The sequence below is a fragment of the Lathyrus oleraceus genome, chromosome 7, assembly GCF_024323335.1.
Source record: "Lathyrus oleraceus cultivar Zhongwan6 chromosome 7, CAAS_Psat_ZW6_1.0, whole genome shotgun sequence".
NCBI lineage: Eukaryota > Viridiplantae > Streptophyta > Magnoliopsida > Fabales > Fabaceae > Lathyrus > Lathyrus oleraceus.
Window position 1 is genome coordinate 486087209 of NC_066585.1, and position 18722 is coordinate 486105930.

Here is an 18722-nt window from a genome sequence, read left to right on the forward strand (position 1 = left end):
CAAAAGACGAAGGATGAAAATTTTGAAAATTTCAAAAGTTGGAAGACTCTGTTCGAAAACCAAATTGGCAAGAAGGTCAAGAGGTTGAGGACCGACAATGGTCTTGAATTTTGCAATGAGGCGCTACTGTGTTGCGTCTGGTATTGCAAGGCATAAAACTATTGCAGGTACTCCCCAACAAAATGGTTTGGATGAAATGTTTAATCGAACTATTTTGGAACGAGTGAGGTGCATGTTAGTTAGTGCAGGATTGAAGAAAGTGTTTTGGGTTAAGGCAGTCATGACTGCAGCTTACTTGATAAACAAATGTCCCTTGACAACCTTGGGAATGCAGACATCTGAAGAAGTCTGGTCAGGACATCCACATAGTCTCGCCAGACTTAGAGTATTTGGTTGTTTAGCTTATGCTCATATTAGGCAAGACAAGGTCGAACCTAGAGCTTTGTGATGTATGTTCCTTGGATACCCTGAAGGAGTCAAAGCTTATAGGTTGTGGTGCCTAGAGCCAGGTCACAAGAGGTGTATCACAAGTCGAGATGTAGTTTTCAATGAAGTTGAGATGGCTTTCAAGAAAACTGATGACATTGGTCAAAGTTCGAAGATATCTGAAGAAGAGTTGGAGCAGAAAGAGATTCATGTTGAGGTGGAGCATGTTGATGCTGAATTGCATAACCCAAATGAAGTCGAAGAAGAAGCATAAGTTCGAAGTTGAGGAGACTGATAATAACTACCTACTGGCAAGAGACAGGTCGAGAAGAGTCATTAAGCCACCTCAGAGACTTGGTTATGCAGATCTCAGAGCTTATGCCTTAGTCTCTGCAAGTGAGGTTCTTGATAAAGAACTAAGAGACTATAAGGAAGTTATAAGGAGTCGAGACAAAAATGAATGGCTGAAAGCCATGGATGATGAGATGAAATATCTTCATCATAATAACACTTGAGAGCTGATTGAGAAACATGCAGGGGCTAGGTTAGACAACTGTAAGTGGATTTTCAAGGTTAAGGGAGGAATCGAAGAAGTGATGTCGAAGCGATTTAAGGCAAGGTTGGTTGCTAGGGGGTTCACTCAGAAAGAAGGTGTCGACTTCAATGATGTGTTCTCATCTTTTGTAAAGCATAGATCCATTTGAATGTTGCTTGTTATGGTGGATAAGTTCGACCTAGAACTTTAACAGATGGATGTGAAGACAACCTTCCTATATGGTGATCTAGATAAAACGATCCCGATGAGGCAACCTAAAGGGTATGCAGAAAAGGGAAAGGAAAATTATGTGTGCAAGATGAATAAGTATTTGTATGGCCTGAAACAATCTCCTCTACAATGGAATAGGAAATTCGACAAGTTCATGACACACATTGGTTTCATTAGGAGCCAGTTCGACCATAATGTTTACTTCAAATTCCGACCTATAAATTCACTTGTCATTTTGTTGATTTATATGGATGACATCTTCATAGCAAGCAACAATGTTGAGGATGTTATGAAGGTGAATGATGAACTCGAAAAGGAGTTCGACATGAAGGATTTGGGAGTTGCCTCCAGAATTCTTGGGATGGACATTTGGAGAGATAGAAAGCAATCGAAATTATGCTTATCTCAAGAGACATACTGGAAGAAGATTCTCGACAAGTTTGGTATGTTGAATTTAAAGCCTGTTCTAACACTGACTAATCCTCAACACAAGCTAAGTATGACTCAAAGTCCTAGTACTGAAGTCGAAAGCGCCTATATGAATAACATTTCATATGCTAATATAATAGGTTCTTTGATGTATGATATGGTATGTATGAGGCCAGCCATAGCGTACAGAGTAAGCCTTGTAAGCAGGTATATGGCCAATCCCGGGAAGATGCACTGGCAAGGATTAAAGTGGATTCTTAGGTACATCAATGGATCTCTAAGAAGAATCCTGATTTATGGTGGAGCCTATGAGGATGATAACAAAGTCAAAATCGAAGGATTTGTCGACTCTGATTATACAGGTTGTATGGATTCCATAAAATCTATTTTTGGATACGTGTTCACTATGTTCGACACAACCATTAGTTAGAAAGCAACACTTCAGAAGTTTGTTGCCTTATCAACCACTGAAGCAAAATATACGCCCTCATTGAATCTGTGAAAGAAACATTATGGCTTGAAGGTTTTGCTAAGGAGCTGAAACTTCAAGGTCGAATTATCACTGTTAAATGTGATAGTCAAAGTGCAATACACCTATCAAAGAATTCCGTTTATCATGAATGAACCAGGCACATTGATGTGAGGCTGCACTTTGTCTGGGAGATAATCGAGCATGGAGAAGTCCAAGTGCTGAAGGTTTTGACTAATGATAATGCTACTGACATGATAACCAAGACATTGTCGAGTAACAAGTTTTTCCACTGTATGCAGTTGATAAAGCTACATGATGAAAGCTAGTTTGTTTCCTTGTTAGTATAAAGTTTGTTCCAAGGTGAAAATGTGTGGTATTTGGTCGAACTCTAATGTCGACAAGGGTAGCTTCATGGTTCGACAGGAGTTATGTATGCTGTAGTCGAAGTATGTTTGAGCATACTGTTGAAATATGTTAACTTGTAACTTAAGTTAGTATGTCGAATTGGGCCTTGCTTAAAAGCCCAATTGTTTAAGTTTGCTTGTTGCTCAAGTTAGCCTAATAGTCTATAAATAGGCTAGTTCTCTCAGGTATTTGAGAGAGGTTAATTGTTGATATTCACTTGTAATCTTTAAACCCTTATTGAGAAAGTGAATAGTAAAACAGATTTAACCAATTCTTCTTCTTTATCTTTTGTAAAACCTAATAGGATTTCTTGTGTTTGTTCAAGAAACTCAAGCTTTTTCTCATATTTTGGTTTGTTCTTGTTGATATCAATTCACAACACGTTCTTTGTCAGTGAGTTCGGAAAATACTTGATTTTCAGATTCTCATTGTTGGCTAAATCACCAACCTCGGTCTGGTACAGAGCAACGTGTTTGACGATGGACTCACTAGTGTTCCTAGCGAACTTGGTGAATTTTGGGACTTTTCAGCCCCTAAGCAATTTTGTTTGCCTTACATACTCAAACAATAAGGATATATAGTTTGGCTGTTGAGGCCTACGTTGAGGCCATTCTGGACCAAAACGCATTCAACGACGTTGGTGATGTTATCTTCACTAATACAAAAGTGTTTTTAACGTCGGACGCGAAATGCATTTTACATTGGCTGCAGTAGCAAGGTAACGAATGATGTCATGAAAAGTTGTCACTTATCAGCTCGGTGATTTAAAAACCGAAGGGTAACGTTATATGCACATGGGTTAGAACCCCAACAACAACACTTTTATTATTTTCAAAACTAGTGTATCTTTTATATCTCGGTTTATCTTGAAAACCGAGGGGTAAGATTATTTATTTTTTTTATAAAAAAATTGTTACATTGTTTACCTAGAATATTACATTGTTTACACAAAATATTAAAATAAAAATTAAATTCCCTAGAGTTATAAATAAAAATAAAATTCCCTAGGGATCTTGATAAAAATCAAATTCCCCGAATATCTAGATTTTAGATCTTCGAATTATTGAATTTTGGGGAAGATCAAATGCTGGGTGCAAGATTATTCTCTATAAATCTTACATACATTTGATTCTGAAGCAAAACAAAATAAGGGTTAGACGAATAAAATCAATATTCAAATATATGATTTTGTACTCAAATAAATATTTTAAAAAATAAACCTTAAACCTAAGTAATTTTATGCTCTTGCAATCCATCTTAGAGAACTTTTTCAAACGTCTTTATGTTTCAAGCGCTTCATGTTCCATATAAGCTAGATTTCTAATATTCAACATGATTTTATAATGGATGTGCCTTAGGTTTCACGGAGATCACTAATGGTAGATTTTTGAGCATTGATAAACATTAAATAGATGTCAAAGATTTGTCTAAGGACGTTGAATATAGTAAAAAAAGAAACATTTAACTATCAATTCCGTCACGAAGAAAACTGAGGTGAATAAACTATTTTTCTAAATTACATTATTTACACAGAATATTAGAAATACATTGTAAAATTTATTTTCTGATGAGAATTTTTATTTTCCATGCCAAGGTCCCATATAAGATGCTAGAGATTTGTTTCCCAATGAGAATTTTTATTTTCTGCACCTGAAATCCATCACAGAGATCTGTAGTAGCAACTCATGATCAAATGGGCAGTGACGAATATCTCTTCCAACAGATATTCATAAAAATTCTTCCAACATATCTCTAGGTTAAAATGATGTTTGATGAATATCTCTTTGGGGCGGCTACATATATGTTAGTCTTAGCGTAAAATATATTTAACGAGTATTTTTATAGTAAAATTTGATTATTAAACCCTCAATTTTTTTATAAAACCGTGGTGAATATTTTTTTTTAAATTACATTGTTTACACATAATATTAAAATACATTGTTTGCAATAAATCTTCGGTGATACCCAGATTTTGTTGCATACCCTTTAAAACAATTTTTTTTGAAACAAGAATGATTTTCTGCACTTGCAATTTATCAACTGAGTACTCTTCAAAGGTTGAGCTCCCTTCTTTAACTAAGGGTTATTCCAAAAATATAAAAATGACAACATCAACACCATTATGTGAGATAGATTACAAGGGCACAAAAAATGTTTTGTTCAAGATAAAAGAACATTGAAGAGTTTTTCTATCTTGCAATCCATCCCAAAGAATGATACTTGAGAGTTTAGGGCGACTTCATATTAGTAAGGGTTAGGGTAAATCTGTTTAACGAGTGCTTTGTAGTAAAATCTTATTATTTTATGCCTCGGTTAAATAGAAAATCGTAGGATTAAAATATTTTGTTTACACTTATAACCAAATAAAATCATAAACTACGATGGTTGGGAATCGAAGCTTATACTGAGTTGTTTTTTCACCTCAGTGTTATGAAAAATCGAGGGAATATATGATTTTTTATTTTTTAAATAATAAAAAATAATGCACATTGGCTTTATACCTTCATTTTCTATTATTTGAGGTGAAAGCTTCATCATAAAAAGCGTTATTTATTGTGGTGCTTGTACCTCCACGTTGTCTTGTCGGACTTGTCTCAGGACTTGGTCAACATCTTTGTTGCGTTGCACTAGGACCATGTCGAGGCCTTCTGGCCTTTGATTATTTTCGACAACTCTATTTTCTAGGGGGTTAGCCCCCTATGAAATGTTAGGCACTAGAGTCGGCGGGGCTGGTGGTGCCCCCCAAAACAACAATCCTACCCATTTGATGGGTTAACTGTTGATAACTCTTATTTGTGTTTTCTATAAGTGGGCTAAACACGGTGCATATCTGCTGTGTAATCATGTGAACCATATTGGGGTTGCTTTCATCCATTAACTATCTCATGACTTGGAGAGAGCTATTGGTTAATGACAAAGCACCCTGGGGAGGAAAATATCACATACCTCCTGGTGGTTGTCCTAGTTGGCCAAAGTTGCCTATGATGGACCCTTAAGCCAAATACGGGTTAAATGGCGATGACGTTACCATCGCGTTTTCAGAATATATTGACGTGTTAGGGTGTAAGCTTGCCATCATCGTAATTGGCATCCCATTCGGTTGTTCCTTCTAAGGTACACCTATATAAGGAAGCCTTTGGTCTCATAAATTCCATAATTCCCTAGAAAACGTTGGAGCGTTTGACATTTGTGGTGATAAAACTCCCACCTCTTGTGGTATAGAATACGCCACTTCTTGGCCTATGACAATGGGCATCTACTCGACTGAGGTTTGAGCCATAGAACTGCTGATGCTAGTAACCTCCGATTGTCATCCTGGGTTTGGAGTATTACTCTAGGAAGGGGTTTGGTTTTTTTAGACATATCGGAAAGTCGCTTACCATTCTTCAAGTGCATAAAATATGGAAGACCACAAAACGGAAGACACTACAAAGAAAATAACGTAAGACACTTCTTTTCTGCAAAAATATTCGCACAAAAGGGTCCCACCAATTGTGCCAATTTATTTGTCGGTGTTTTTGGTAAATAATAACGAGTTTGAAAGTCTATAAGATTAACTCGAAAAATCTCTAAAGCAATTTGTGCAAATAGTTCGTGTCAACGCACGTGCGTGTGAATTGAATGCAACATAGAAAAAGACTTTAAATGAAGTCAGGTTGTGATAAATGATAAGGTAAAAAAAATTACATTAAACAAAACAAAGATAAAAGTACATGTTCCGTTTAATGAAGTAAAAAGACTAAAAAAGAGTGGACGCAAACGCATACATGTTTCTCGCTTAACTGTTTCGTTCTTTGACTCGGGTACTCCAGTGGTATGAAAAATATGTATGAAATTTTGTGACCTCTGATCCCATGTATGCGTCTGCTATTTATTCTATTTACAAAGTAACCATCAACGAAGATTATGATTACCGTGGGACTACTGCCTTTACTCCACGTTCAGTCTTCAAGTACCACTAGTGTGATTACGTGTCTTCCAAGACACTCTCTGTTCAAAATCCATGTTGAGTGTTAACTGCTTCCCACTTCTTCATGAATCCTTGATTCTAACCGCTCCAACGTGTTGTCAATGTTGCCTATCAAGGAATCAAGACTTATAAATTTATGAAGTCTTTTACATCACTTGGCTTAATCGACGGGTCCTTTTGAAGGAATGATGATATTTGTCGAATTTCCTTCTCGAGATTCTAAATACGTTTCCAGGTCTTGGGGGATTCATCCATGAGAGTCCTCTAAACCACATCTCGATGTGTCGACAGATCGGTCGATCCTTCACCGTTGGTCTATCGACGACTTATCATTAATACACTTTTAAGGACACTTCATTAATGCTTTCTCACAGTAAATGTCTTTCATTGACATTTTTTTTTAATTTTCTAATGACTAAAATTCCAAGTGTAATTATGGTTGCGTTTGTTACAGCGTTTTTTTAAAAAAATCTATTTTTTTATTAAAAAATCATTTCTAAAAATTTTAAGAGTGTTTGTTTCAAATTTTTTTAAAATGATTATGTTAAAAAATGATTTTTTGATTAAAAATGAGAAGCTGATCCAAGTAGCTTTAAAATTTTCATTTTGCGATAAAAGAGAAAATAAAAATACAAAACACGGAAGTTAAATCTATAGAAAAGTTACATAGTTATCCTAAAAATTTCTGAAAATTCCGAAAATACCTTTCGAGGGTTTAGCTTCATTTTGTTCAGAATCGTGAACAATGACTATTCTTCCCTCTACTTCAATGGCGGCGTGAGCAGTGTCGTCTTCTTCTTCTTTGCACCAGGTAAACACTACGCCAAAAACTGGAATAGACAGCGCACCTTAGAGGGCGCTTTATTACAAAAGCGCTCTCTAAAGTGAAGCGAAAAAATAAGGAGCAATAGACAGCGCACTTTAGAGGGCGCTTTTGTAATAAAGCGCCCTCTAAGGTGAAGCGAAAAAATAAGGAGGAGATAGAGGGACAACAATACATGGCGTTTTTTAGAAAGCGCCCTCTAAGGTTACCCTTAGAGGGCGCTTTTAATAAAGCGCTGTTATAAGTCCATGTGCATTTCCAGCTTATAAAGCGCTTCTGGAAAGCCTTAGAGAGCGCTTCCATAAGCGCCCTCTTAGGCCCCCTTTAGAGGGCGCTTTTTTAATAAAGCGCCCTCTAAGGTGAAGCGAAAAAATAAGGAGGAGATACCTTAGAGGGCGCTTTTAATAAAGCACTGTTATAAGTCCATGTGCATTTCCAGCTTATAAAGCGCTTCTGGAAAGCCTTAGAGAGCGCTTTCATAAGCGCCCTCTTAGGCCCCCTTTAGAGGGCGCTTTTTTTCCACAAGCGCCCTCTAAGTAAACATTAAAATTATAACATACTGCGCGTTTTGTTATTTCACTCTCTGTTATTTTCGTTCTTTTTCACGTTAGGGTTCTAAGGCGTTTTCCTTCCACCTCTGTTAGATCTACATTATTACTGCGTGTTTCATCCTTCTACCAATCAAAGGTACACGATGCATACATTATTACTTTTACTATTGCTTTGTTTTAGCTTTGCCCAATTTCAGTTTTATGTTATTGTTTTACTATTGCTTTGTTTTAGCTGCGCGTTTACTATTGCTTTGTTTTAGCTTTGTTTTAGCGCATGCAATGGGACTACATTACCCAGTAGTTAGGGTTATACGACCTATGAACATCTGATTTTATGTCAACACCAGTATCATTAGAAACCTAGGTCTGAATGTGTTTGAACTCTTCTGAAATTGTTTTTTATTTATTCTAATTAGTAATGGATAATACATGGATGTCTTCCAATCGATTGTCGAGAGAGTACGAGAATGGGGTATCAGAATTCGTTAAGTTTGCCGTTGCGCACGCCGAAGACCCCAGTAGAATGATATGTCCTTGCTTGGGTTGTTGTTATGGGAAACGGGTTGACGCAGTTCAGTTGACATCGCATCTAATGAGGCATGGAATTGATCGAAGTTATACATGTTGGAATTTGCATGGTGAGAAAAGTAACGAGAATGTTGAACCGGGTGATAGTACGACCTATGCCTCAAACTATAGTGGCGCAGATACATACGATTGTGATCGAGTTGAAGAGATTGCAGAAGCACTTGAAGGAGATCTTAAGGATTGTCCCGAAATGTTTGAGAGGTTGGTAAGTGATGCAGAGAAACCTTTGTATGATGGTTGCACTAAATTCACAAGATTATCTGCGGTATTAAAGTTGTACAACTTAAAGGCGGGCAATGGATGGTCGGATAAAAGTTTCACAGAGTTATTAGCCCTTTTGAAAGATATGCTTCCTGAGATTAATGTTCTTCCCAATCGAACATATGAGACCAAAAAGATGTTGTGCTCTATTGGCATGAGCTATGATAAGATACATGCATGTCCAAACGATTGCGTTTTGTTTCGAAATGAGTATGCATCGTTAAATGAGTGTCCTAAATGCGGTGTCTCGCGATTTAAGAACAAGTTGTCTCCAGCAAAAGTCTTGTGGTATTTTCCTGTTATTCCGAGATTTAGACGCATGTTTCGTAGTGAAACCGATTCAAGACACTTGACCTGGCATGCAGATGAAAGAATTATAGATGGAAAGTATCGACATCCGGCAGATTCACCACAGTGGTTGAAAATTGATAATGATTATCCTGAATTTGGAGAAGAATCAAGAAACCTTCGCTTGGCATTATCTACTGATGGAATGAACCCACACGGTATCCAGAGTATCTCACACAGTACATGGCCTGTGATTATTATGATTTATAACCTACCTCCATGGCTATGTATGAAGCGTAAGTACATGATGTTGTCTATGTTGATTTCTGGACCTAAACAACCAGGGAATGACATAGACGTGTACTTGAAGCCCTTAATCGAAGATTTAAAGATTTTGTGGGAGACCGGTGTGGAGGTTTATGATGGATATAGGAAAGAAAGTTTCAACTTGAGGGCGATGTTGTTTGGCACAATTAATGATTTTCCAGCATACGGAAATCTATCAGGGTATAGCATAAAAGGTCAATGTGCGTGTCCTATTTGTGAAGATAAAACAGATTGGAAGCGCTTGGAGTTTGGTCAGAAGAATGTCTTTCTCGGTCATCGGAGATTCTTAAATTCAAATCATCACTACCGTGGATGGAGAAAGGCGTTCAATGGAGAGACAGAACAAGGCAGAGCTCCACCTATATTGACGGGTGATCAAATTTTTGAAAAGGTGAAAGATTTGGATACTCAGTTTGGCAAGCCTTTTGCCCACACACTTGTCAAAAGTGGGTGGAAGAAGAGGTCAGTTTTTTTTGAATTGTCGTATTGGAAGTCCTTGTATGTGAGACATTTTCTTGATGTTATGCATATTGAAAAAAATGTATTTGAAAGTGTTATTGGCACGTTACTCAATATACAAGGAAAGTCTAAGGATGGCCTTAAGGCAAGAAAGGACTTGATAGCGATGGGAATAAGAACTGAATTAGGACCCTTGAAGAAAGGAAAACGAACATATCTACCTCCTGCTGCTTATACTCTATCTAGAAAGGAGAAAAAAACATTGTGTAAGTTTCTAAGTGAAGTTAAAGTTCCAGAAGGGTACTCTTCAGATATTAGAAGACTTGTGTCTATGAAAGACCTCAAGTTAAAGAGTTTAAAGACCCATGATTGCCATGTTATAATGGAACATTTTCTCCCAATAGGTATACGTTCTATTCTTCCAGAAAAAGTAAGAAGCTCTATAACTAAGTTGTGTTCTTTCTTCAAGTCAATATGCAGTAAGGTGATCAATCCTGCGATCTTACCAATGTTGCAAAAAGAAATCGTTATTACTTTGTGTGAGCTTGAAATGTTTTTTCCTCCATCATTTTTTGACATAATGGTACATCTAGTTGTTCATCTTGTGAAAGAGACACGATTGTGTGGACCAACTTATATGAGATGGATGTACCCTGTTGAACGTTATATGAAAATATTAAAAGGGTACGTGAAGAACCGAAGTCGACCAGAAGGTTGTATGGTTGAAAGATACATTGTTGAAGAAGCGATTGAGTTTTGTACTGAATATTTGTCTAATGTTCAGTCAATCGGACTCCCCAAGTCTCAGCTTGTCGAAAAGAAAGAAGGAAAAAATCTAATTGGAAATAAAATCGTGGCAGTATCAAGGGTCGAACGGGATCAAGTGCATTTGTATGTTCTGCACAATGAGAATGAGGTTGAGCCGTATGTTGAAATTCACAAGGATGTTCTCCGAGGTTTAAATCCCAATAGAAATGAAAATTGGATAGTACGAGAGCACAATCGATGTTTTATACCTTGGTTTAAGGATCATATTTATTCAAAGTATTATTCAGATCCCGCTTCAATAACAGAAAGGTTGAGATGCTTAGCATATGGTCCAAGTTTCCATGTTTTTTCTTATAGCGCATACGCGATTAATGGATACACATTTTATACCAAAGAACAAGATGATAAAAGTACTATGCAGAATAGTGGTGTCACCGTGGTAGCTAAAGCAATGCACATATCAAGTGTGAAGGACTTAAACCCCAAATTTGCAAATCTGTCGTATTTTGGTGTTATCGAGCGCATTTGGGTGTTTGATTATGAGAAGTTTCAGATTCCTATATTTGGTTGCAAGTGGGTTGAAAATAATAACGGCATTCGAATGGATAAGTCAGGATTTTTGCAAGTGGATCTTAATAGGGTGGGATACAAAGATGAGTCTTTTATTCTAGCCTCTCAAGCTAGACAAGTGTTCTATGTCAATGATCCGAAAAGTACAAAATGGTCTATAGTTCTTTTTTCCAACAAAGTAATTGATGAAAACACTGGAGATCAAGGTGATATTGATGTTGAGATTGAATCGTTTACCAGAAATGATCAAGATGAGAATATTATATCAAATGATTCATATATTAGAAATGATCATAATGAGGGTATTTGGATCAATCCAACCGTCCGTGTTGTTAAGAGACATGTAGAACATATTCCAACCAAGAAAAGAAAGAGAACTTAGTGAAAAAGGTACAGGTCAAATGATTTTAATTGTGCTCTTTATTACAGGTAAAATGACTTTTATGATTTTAATTGTTTTTACATTTGTCATCTGATTTTAATTGTTTTCTTTATTACAGGTAAAATGGCTATTATGAAGTCAATCATTCGTGCAAGGGGCAAGGGATACTCGAAGGTATCAATTGATATTTGTTTAGATGGAGATGTTCCATTGTCGTTGTAACACCTCAAAATTTGCCCTCCTCTCTTGGGACTAGCTTAACATATTACATATCATTTTTAGGTCATTAGGCATTGCATATTTCATATCATGTGGTTACATTGTGCAAGTCATCCTCCTAAGTCTTGATCAGAAGATGGAGAGGTTATGTGCAAACTGGGGTTTCATTGGACTGGATCACTAACTATCTGAGGGTGGTTCAAATTAGGGTTTCATGGTTCTCAAGGAGATTGGTCTACATCTTGGTTGCAATGATACATCATCATCATCATGGTCTTGTTATCATCCAGAAGATTCAGAAGATTGATCAGATACCTTAGGATTAGGGTTTTGACCACTGGTCAACCCTAATCAGTTGCATTGGGTCAATCAGGGCATGGCATGGATATGGGGATCATTTCATGATTGTATTGAGCTTATTGAGGCTAGGGTTTCATCCTTGAGCCATTTCATCAGAGGATTGGGCCTCTGATTGATCAGTGCATTGCCAAATTCATCTATCAGTTGAAAAAGTCAACTGTGGTCAATTGTGCTTGATTTTATGGATTTGGAGGTAGGGGAGAGTTGGATACACTTCATTCATTTTGAAACAAGCTTCATTTGACATGTCAAAGCTCAAGAGTGAAGAAAATAAAGTCAGGACAAAAATTGCCAAAAATAGAAAGTGACTTGTAATGGAAGTTTCCAAAAATGGAAAGTTTTTCACCATAAAATTACGTGTCCAAAAAAAGCTTCAAATGAAAATTTGTTCAACATGAAAGTTGTAGATCTTGGTCTCACCTTTTCAAAAGGTCCAAGAACTTGAAATTCCCATGTATGGTTGACAGGTTATGGTCCATTCATTTTCCAAAAATGCCTATAATCAAAGTGGCATAACTTTCACATGGGATGTCCAAAATGGATGATCTTTTTATGAGCAAACCCCATTTCACATGTACTTTCATGGTGTATGATCAAAATTCATCAAAAATGGTCAATGCAAAAGGTCAATTTTCAAGTGCATCAATTAAAATCCAAGGGCAAAATGGTCCAAGTTGAGAAATACATGGAATTTTGAGATGAGGATTTTTGCAACACACTCCAAATGACATTTAGAAGATGTTTGAGCTGTCATGAGCTGTCATGGTGTAATATTTGGCAAGGGCATTTTTGGACTTGCACTTAAGTTTCACATTACACTAATTAAACTCATTTTTGCTAATTTGTGATTAAGAGGATGATTAAGGTGAAGTATAAGATGCTAATCATAACAGAATGTTAATCATAATCACAATTCTCAAGAAATCTAACAAACTTTCCCTCTATTTTCTCCCAAATTCTTCAAGAATCTTCATCAACATTTTTCACCAAAACTCCATCAAATCTAAACCAAATTGCAAAATTCTTTGTGATTCGTGCTCCTTGAACCTTCATCTACATCTGTTTTGGTGAATTAGTGGAAGAAGCTACAAGATTCGTGACTGTTCATCATGAGCTCAACAATGGCATTTTGAGATTTCTTCCACTTGGAGCAACATTGAGCTTAGCTAGGCATTGCATTCATCTTCCTCAACCTTGATCTCAATCTGTTTTGGAAAATTACATCCAGAAACATCGAATTCAACAGCTGCTTCATTCTTAAGGTGCAAATTTGAATCTCACTATAGTGTAAATTATCATATGCGTTTGAAAGGTCTTTGAATGTATAACATCATGATATGATTAGTTTGTGAATTGATTGAGTGAGGTAGGAGAAATCGCGATTTGAACTTTTGGTATCAAACCTTCTTTCGCTCGATCCGTCCAGCACAGTAGGATTTAGGAAATTTCGTTTGCATATTGTTAACCTACATTGAGAGACGAAGAGAACGGTATATTGCTTGCGCATTTTCGTTGAGATTCGCTCGTGACCGAAGCTGGTAGTGATGAACTCCAAGAACGCATGAAGAACGAAGCAATTTCTGGAAAATCATGCGTTTCAATCCGTTCCAGGCCTGGCACATTTTCAAATTTTGTTTCCCACCAAGAAGAGCCAATGGCACGCTGACACGGCATTAATGAGGCACATGCGTTTTGGACTAATTACGGTTCTGCCACTCGTGGCTTAATTAATTAATTAATCCATATTAAAACTAAATAATTATTTCATTTTCACAATAAACTTCAAAAAATCATATAAAATCCATTTTTAGTCCAAATTCAGTGGGAGTTTTTTTGTTAGATTCATAATTTTCTCTAGTTTTTTATAGGTATGATAACTCAAGTTGTGCTTGGAGAATTTTTGACTTTGCCTATTGATCTTTGACTTGTGTGCATTTTGTGTATGTTTCACCATATCCTTCATGAAATACTCATACATTATCCAAATTGAATGAAATTTCACATGCTAATTCTTGACTCCTTGCTGGTTATTTTGATGTATAGTTTGTGAATTTTGGATCTCTGGTTTGGTAGATATGATGTGTGCAAGTTGAGTGTGACAATTTGTGTCACACTAGGTTAGGTCAATTTCATGAATTTATTTGACATGCCTATGCTTTTCCAATTGATCTCAAATTTTGCATGCTGTGTCTTGTATATGTCTAGTTTCACCATGAGTTTTTTGTATGAATTGTTGATTCATTTTCCATTTAATTGAGATTTTTTATTGCTGTTTAGCATTTTTAGGGCTTTGTTTGAGTGTTTGTCTTCCAAGTCTTGTGAAATGCTCATATCATATCATATGAATGTGAAATTTGATGGAGTGATTCATAACATGTTTAGATGTAGTTTGGCTTTGGTCCCATCCATTTCTTAATTGTTTTCACTGTTTGGCATTTGATTGAAGTTGATGCTCATTTTGCTACCATGTGTTGACTTGTTTGGATTTCTGCTGACTTCATGATTTTATTTAAAATGCCTAGGAATGTTGATTTGAGCTGAAATTTTGTGTGGATGATCATTGATATATCAAGATTACATGTGATTTTTGCTGGAATTTTTGATGGAGTTTTATAATTGATTGATAATTTTCTTCTCTGTATGCTCATTTTGTGACATTGTGTGACACATGTTGGCATTTTGCTTGTGAAATCCTCATGGTGTATTGGATGAAGATGAAATTTGGTGTGAGCATTGTAGACACATTATAGGACATCATGGTTTTGATCCCACTCATTTCTAATATGTTGTCACTGTTTTATGATTTAGGGAATTTGATGCTTGTGTTGATGCCTTGAATTGGCTTGTATAAATGTGTCTGGACTTCTTGATTTTTATTGACCTACTTTATTTTATCCAATTGAGCTGAAAATTGACATGGTATACATTGAATGGGTCCTGTTTAGGTGTGAATTTTTGTGGAATTAATTTAATTGTTTTGGTATGCTTTTGATTGAGATAGTTATGTTTGGTCTTTTGAAGTTGCAAATTACATGATTGATGTTAAATTGTGCATGAAATGATAATGGTGATTGATATGAGCATGGGACCAATTGCAATTTCTTTTAATTTGTTTGAATGTGATTTTGGTTGGTTTGCACTTGCTGTTTTGATTTTTTTTATCCCCTTTGGACCCTAGGCTTGGCCTAGTGGTCTAGTTTCTCACATTTGGTGTGGATTTTCAGGATGAAATGCAAAAGGCTCAAGGAGATAAATGCAAGTTGCAAATTGAATTTGTTTGATGTTGTCCACTAACATGATTTTGTTTTGTAGGGTTGGAAGCTTGAGTTTGAGCTCATGGCTTGCACTTATGTGCATTAACTTGTGTTGTCTGTATAGATTGACTTTTGCTGTTTACTGTTGGTTTGTCTGAGTACTGATGATACTTGATTGATTTCAGGTACATTTAGTCGCTTACAGTTCTTTAAGAACTTGCTTGCTGCTGCTTGGTTTTTAAACCAGTTGAGGTAGACTCTCTTGTCTCCATGTAGTCTGGAAGACCTGGCTTGTTATTTAGCCAGGCAACTGTCTGAAGTCCTCCTTAAGAGGCGATGTTTGTGATTGTTTACTTTTGTGCCAAGCAGGTAAAGACCTCTATGAGGCAATTGGCGGAATCCAAGGGATATGCAATCTATCCCCCGCTATTCTGTTGAGTCGTCCCTCTGCTCACACCACTGTGTTGATGCATTGGGACACAAACCCAAGATCTTGTGTTGTTGCACAATCGAGTCAGAGTCTTGAGCGTAGAAGGGTCCCTCCATTCTGGACCCACGCTCCTTTGTCTAAAGCTCTCCCTGGACAGGGATAAGAGCTGTGAAGTCTGATCTTCACTCACCTTTCATCAGCTTCACCTTAGCCCCTCAATGGCAAGGTTAAGAGCTAACTCTACCTTGTACAGATGACTTGCTTCGGCAGTCGAACCCTTTGTTTGAGCCCACTTCTGACTGGATATAGTGTGTGCTTTGTGAATATTTTGAAATGTTTGTTTTATTTTGATTGATGCTTGCATGCTTGCTTTCTTCCTGGATAGGATTAGCTTGCTGTTGCGCAAGTAGGTAGAAACCACAACATAGGGCAATGATGCATGATAACACTAGGCTCGAGTACAGCTCCCTGGTAGTGTGTCTCCCCTTGGTTTCTGGCTAGAATTTCTTTCCCTTTCAGGGGAACTACATCGCCCTGATCCTCGTTTCAGACGAGGTATGTAGGCAGGAGACCGTGCGAGGTCTCTCCGGGCACTTTTTTTCTTTTTGTGTGTGTGCTTGACGGTTATAGGCTCGAGTCCCCGACTCCCTATTAACTTGTTTGGTTGTTGTGTGCTTGGAAGCTGATGTAAGTCCATCGAGTGGCATTCGAATTCCAGTGTGCGTGTGTTTGGTTCGGATGCCGATGTAAGTCCAGTGATTGGCTTTCGGGCTCCACGTTTGCCTTTTTGTGTGTGTTTTGGTTCGGATGCTGATGTAAGTCCAGTGATTGGCATTCAGGCTCCCAGTTTGCCTGTGTTTGTGTTGTTTGGCGTGCGTGAGCCAAACTACGGCAGCTCTGATTCTCGTTCCAGACGAGATACGTAGGCATAGGATGCGACGTCCTATCGAGCTCTCTTCCTCTTAACCCCACCTGCGTTCCTTGTGTGTGTGTGATGTTTAGCAACCTTTTCTTTCTTTTAGAACGTGGATCCCGTCGAGTACGACGGACGTGAGGGGTGCTAATACCTTCCCCTTGCGTAACCGACTCCCTTACCCTTTCTCTTTGGTCGCGAGACCATGCTTTTTCCAGGTTTCTCTGAGCGCTTCCTTTCCCTATCTTGGGATAAATAACGCGCGGTGGCGGCTCTGTGTTGTGTTTTTGTTTCAGCCCGCCGGTTGTTTTTCGCGGATGCGTCAGCTGGCGACTCTGCTGGGGAGCACGGATGTTGACCTGTGCTGGTCCATCTTCCCTAAGCGAGTCCTTCCTAGCGTGCTAGGATAGTTTAGGTTGCTTGTTTTGCTTTATTTATTGCATTTATTATTCTGACTGTATATATTTGCATAAATATTTGCATGCATCATACTATCATGTTGCTGTCCTCTGTGTAGGTGTTTCCTCTGTTTGGGGTGGGTGTTCTGAGTGGGGCTAAAACCCAGGCCCGAGTATACACCTAGGATTAGCGTGGTCTCACGTCGCTCACATGCCGGTTGGGCACATTGTTGCGACGTGACATACCACAAGCCGGACGAGGTTCATCTGAGAAGTGCTCTTCCAGTGGGGTTTCCACTTTGGTTGGGTTATCTCTTTTGAACTATTGACTCCGGTGACCGTTCATTCCCGGATCTTTGGTTTAGACGATCTTAAGGGAGCTACAATGGCACACCCGAAAGGGCAAACCCATTGAGTATCTCTGCCCGATTGTCAAGACCATTATCCGCCTTAGGATGACCTGATTAGAATTTACCTGTGAGGGGAGGGTGATTCTTTCAGATGCATGTTCAGTTGGTGACTTTGATGGTGACTTTTGGTTCCGTGGATCAGAGTCCTATTTATCAGTCGGATTTATGGTCATTTATGTCAGAGACGCCGGAGTGCTGTCCGTGTTATTTATCAGTGGGGATCTGTTTATTTCAGGATTCCCCGGGCCGATTCAGAGATGGTTATGGGTATCTGCTCAGAGTTTTGTCTGGTGATGATGATGATGTACCTTTTAGCTCAGAGTTGTGATTACATATTCCCTCAGATGGTTGTGATCGGTTCAGAAATCAGGGCTGTGATTCAGAGCAACAGATGATCAGAGGACTTGGAGGATGACAGTGCATTGCATTCACGCATCAGCATCATCCACATTTTGCATTCATCTGCATCGAACCTATGTCTAGCCATATGGGGAGTATTATTGATTGAGAATCTGGTTGAGAGACATCTTGAATTTCAGAATGTGGATGTCAAAATATTATCTGTCTCGATGAAGCCAGAATCAAAGGACAGAGTCTTCCTCATATGGATAGATGGTGCATGCGTGAGTCATACTAACCCATTTGCTGTTTTGTAGGTGTCAACCGGTGCGCATAGCTTGTTTGCTCAGATATCCTGCTAGGGGCAACAAATCTAAACTGATGGATTCTCCCAACGCCGACATCCTCGAACTGAAAGAGATGGTGAGGGATTTGTTCAGTGTTGTGCAAGGGCTTGCCTTGGGGCAGAAAGCCATGGCCGAGAGATTGGAAAGGATTGAGGGCTGGATGATCAAGGAGAAAGTTCAGGAAAAGGCTCCGTCATCCGAAGTAACAAATCCCTCTGGCTCTGTAGAAAAGAAGCCCTCTGGCAATGGTCATCTTGAGAAGGCAGTTGAATCAGGTGGTGTGCAGGCCAAAAGAGAGTGCGGTAAGGATCGTTATCACCCATATGCTGATACGGTAACAATCCCTACTAGTAATCAATCTGCACAACAGCGACAACCACCACCTCAACAGAGGACACAAAGAGCAGTGGGCCAAATGAGAAGGAGGACGACAGATCGTCATTTCAATAAGCCGCCCGTGGCTTACGCCTCTCTGTTTAAAAAGTTGGAGGATCTTGGGTTGGTGCAGCCGAGGATGTTGACTCTGTTGAAACCTGATCAGAGGCCTGCCAGTTATGATGAGAATGT